Source organism: Mandrillus leucophaeus, unplaced genomic scaffold (assembly GCF_000951045.1).
Source record: "Mandrillus leucophaeus isolate KB7577 unplaced genomic scaffold, Mleu.le_1.0 Scaffold110, whole genome shotgun sequence".
In the NCBI taxonomy this organism is placed as follows: domain Eukaryota; kingdom Metazoa; phylum Chordata; class Mammalia; order Primates; family Cercopithecidae; genus Mandrillus; species Mandrillus leucophaeus.
In genome coordinates this window covers 3,784,273-3,788,734 of record NW_012099210.1, presented here as the reverse complement: position 1 = coordinate 3,788,734, position 4,462 = coordinate 3,784,273, and positions in this window count along the sequence as shown.

The following is a 4,462-nucleotide window of genomic DNA, read 5'->3' as shown; positions in this document are numbered from 1 at the left end:
CAGGCGGGCGGACGGGCGGGCATCCAGGGCCCAGGGACTGCGGGCGGCCACCTACTCGAGCCCTGCATGTCAGACTTGGGCTGGATTCTCAGAGAGAAGCCTTAGCATTCTCATCCAGGCCGTCTCTGACCTGCCTTCAAATCCCCTTCCACTTTGCTCATTTCCTCGCAAGGTCTAGGGTTATGCAAGAGCTTGCCGTGTTCGCCGTTGGCTTCCTTAGTAACAGAAATAAGCATGGAGGGGCTTCTGCAGTGATCTAGCCCTGTCCTAGGCGCCATGGGAGCTTACAGTGGAAAGGCAGGAACATTCTCCGCTGCAGAGAGGCCGATAACCTCGGTCCTTAGATACACAAAAACGCCCCAGTGTGCTAATATTACCCAGAGCGTCAAAAAGGCAAGCAAGGATCAAATTTTGCATGGTTCCTGCTGAGTGTAAAGGAAAGCACTAAGCCATTTTCTCTGCCCTCTAGAAGCTTATAATGTACAGTCCTATCACAAAGCAAAATAAAAACATGAAACCTATAAATGGGAATGCCATAAAGTATTTTTATCTCTACAGGTTCATTCATGCAGAGGGCATTTATTGGGTGACTGCAGTACTGCAAAAGGTTGCAAAGGAAATGGAAGATCTGGTCCCTGCAGGTTGGGAGTTTACGATCTAATTAGAAACACAAGGCATATATACGTGAAAAAACTAGAATCCCTAGCTGTAAGCAAAAGGATGGAGTAGGTGGGGGCATTTTCTTCATAAAGAGGAGGGCTTTGTACCTGTATGATTGGTGAGGATCAGGAGAGGCAAGTTCAGTACCAATCAAGGCAAGAGCACCTATATGTGTCCCTGCTCTATAGAATGATATAACAGGGCCCTCATTGTCACTTGGCTGAAGTGTCAGCTCTGCCACTTACAAACTGTTTTGACCTGGGGCACATTTTTAACCTAAGAAGGGAATAAAGGTTGTCTCGTGAGGTGGTTGTACAGTTCAAATGAGATTACAAACGTGAAAGCTTGTGAAGCTCAATCATGTACATTCATGGAGTCCTCATTGTACAAACTAGCCTCTTCTTGGTAACCTTTAGAGTTCCCTCCTAGGTTGTAAGCTGCAAGAGGGCAGGGACCAGGTCTGGTTGTATTCATCATGTATCACAATGCCTAGCAGAAGGGTTCATGTGGGTGTTCAATAAAATTTTGCTGAGTAGGTAAATGAATTAATGAATCCCGTTATGCTTTGAACAGTTCCTATTATTTGCTCCTTAAGCAGTTCTTTCAATAGTGGTCTTATTGTGTGGCTGGCTCAGTGAAAAACCCTCTAACTCAACCTCCTGTGACTAACTTGTGTGCCAGGAGACTGGGAGAATTCTGGATGGTACTGTCAGAGGCATTCGAACCAGAGAAACTCCATTTTGAATGAGGGCTGGGAAAATGAGGCTGAGACTGGCTGGACTGCATTCTCAGAAAGTCAGGCTTTCCTAGCCTCTAGACGTTTACAGCTAAGGGAACAAATTAATAATGTTTACTAAACAAACCCAGACTTGGGAGTGTCCAGATATCCCGATATCTGGAGAACAAAGGTATTCCTAATTTTGCTTTAAAAGTAATATTGATTCTTGCAAAATATAGTAATTAATTTATTTATTACAAACTCTTATAGCAGAACACATCTCCCGGTATATACAAGCGATGTACCTAGCATGGAATCGTTCCTCCTCTTACTTTCGGCAACATCCTTCTTTGTCTATGGAGTAGGTGTCCTTTCACCACTTTACTTTCTTAATAAACTGGCTTTTACTTTACACTGCGGACTCGCCCTGAATTCTTTCTTGCGTGAGATCCAAGAACCCTCTCTTGGGGTCTGGATTGGGACCCCTGCCCTATAACATATACCTGGCAACCACAGATGGGACTTCAGTGCAGAAACCCTGATCCAGCAGCTACCTTTGGGTAAGTGTTGGGGTCCTGTAACAGTACTTGTGGCCTTTTAACATAAAGAGTGTGTGTGTGTGTGTGTGTGTGTGTGTATAAAGCAAGAGGCAAAAGGCTCCTCCACTCTTCCACCAGGATACAGCCTTCCACACAAGCCCTGTGCACACAAAGATACAGCCCTTTGGCTTGGACACCTTAATCCGGGGTTTCTCAACCTTAGCACCATTGACATTTTTGGCTGGGTAATTGTTGTGAATGCTGTCCTGTGCATTGTAAGATGTTTGGCAGCATCCTTGACCTCTACTCACTAACTGCCAGAACACCCTCCCGTCACAGTTGTGACAACCAAAAATGTCTCCAGACAGTGCCAAATATCTCCTGGGAGGGGGTGCCAAACTACCTCCTGTTGAGACCCGCAACCGTACTCTAAGATCTAATTCACTGATTGAACTCTGGTGGAAAATCACACTAGTAAAGTTACTTGGAGGAAATACATCTTCTGTTATTCTAAGATTTTCAGATCTCCTCAATCATATGTTTCAAGGAGCACGACTCTTGCTAATTAATTGCCTGCTGCATTGTGAATTGGCATCTCTTCTGTTTTCTGCATATCCTCCTCCTTTACGCCCAGATCAACATGTTCATTTCTAAAAGTCAACAGCTTTCAAAAACTATTAAGAAACAGGGTCTTGAGCAACATAAGAGTCCCGTATGATATTTTTCTATAAAATTGGGGGAATTTATTTTATAAAATTTTGCAGACAGCTTCTCTGTTACAGTGTGTTAAGCTTTTAGATTTACAAACAATAACCACATCCTCTTTGTACTCAGATTGTGATACAATAAGTATATAAGTCATAATTTTTTAAATTATTTTATTTAACCTATTTAACCTCACTGAGTACTTTTCTTTCATCTTGGAACCATTTCTTTTTGGTTTCAGAGAGAGGTTTTATTTCATAATGGGATAAAAACATGTTTTCTTAGCTGGGTACAGTGGCTCACGCCTGTAATCCCAGCACTTTGGGAGGCTGAGGCGGGTGGATCACTTGAGATCAGGAGTTCAAGACCAGCCTGGCCAACATGGTGAAACCCTGTCTCTACTGAAAATACAAAACTTAGCCAGGCTTGGTGGCACGTGCCTGTAATCCCAGCTACTCGGGAGGCTGAGGCAGGAGAATCACTTGAACCCAGGAGGCGGAGGTTGCAGTGAGCCAAAATGGGGCCACTGCACTCAAACCTGGGTGACAGAGTGAGACTCTGTCCCAAAAAAAAAAAAAAAAAAACACGTTTTCTTAAAATCTGTAACATAAAAATCAGCTTAATTGTCAACTTCCAGAAGCAGATTCTTCAGAATTATTGGTGGGATATTTGAGAGCTGGTGATAATTCATAAAAATCCTGATGGATTGATGTGCTGTTCAACTTAATAAATGTTTCTTGAAGAAAAATAAAGATTAATAGTGGAAGGAAGGAACAAACAAATCCAGATAAGTCTGTTCACTAAGTAATGGGCATGTAGAACGAAAAAAAAAAAATCCCTCCTTATAGAAGACAATAGTACCATGTTTGTGATGTGAACAGATTTTTATTCAGCAAACAATATCATCTGTCTTATTAAATAAGGTTATTTGAAGCACAGGTTTTATATAGTTTTGTTTATATTTAGTTTCAGTTTCATAGTTGTATAGTGGTTACAATATATGCAGATGAGTTTATACAGGTAGGCATCCACACAACCTAGAAAAATGGCAAAGGTTGAGGGTTGAATGTGGTATATGGTTAAAATAATTTTCCAATTTCTATTTTGTTAGACTAGAATAATGACATATACTCCTAGGGAGGTCTCCAGGTTCTCTATGAATTCTTGAAATTTGTGCTTTTGCATCAATCACAATGTTTTCGCAACAATATTTTAAAGAAATTCATATTGTGTATATTGTGGATCATATGAGTGTCTACCATGCAACTATGACCCCATTGCCTTTTTTGCTATGTGCCTAAAAGGACATCCACCTTATTTAAATGATGTTTTAATAAAAATAAGGCATTACTGAAGGTTCATGGTCATTTAAAAAAAAAAAAAGTACATACATTTTAAAGCTATGTATATCACTCAAGTGTGAGAAATACTAGCCCAGATGCATCATAACTGTTCTTAGAGAATAATGAATTAAAAGGCCTTGAGATCTGAAAGGGCCTAATCCTGAGGCCCTAAGAAACCAATAGTATATTCTAAAGATCTAAGCAACTCAATCAAAATAGTAGGGGGTGGAAGAGAAAATCATAAGCGGAAAGGATTACTAAAAGTCCTGTCTGGCTTGGCACCCTTTTTCTCAAAAGGTAAACATTTAAACCAGTCAGGACAGACATTTGTTTATCTTCCAAGTTAAACTTTCCCAGGTGTATCAATGACTCATTAATTGTGCATTTCATATAAGAGTTCACTGGCCACCTACCATATTCAGGGAACTATGAGAGTTATACACAGAGTCCTCAAGCTGCCTATAGTTGAAATGGGAGGTCAATGCAGTCACTTCTGG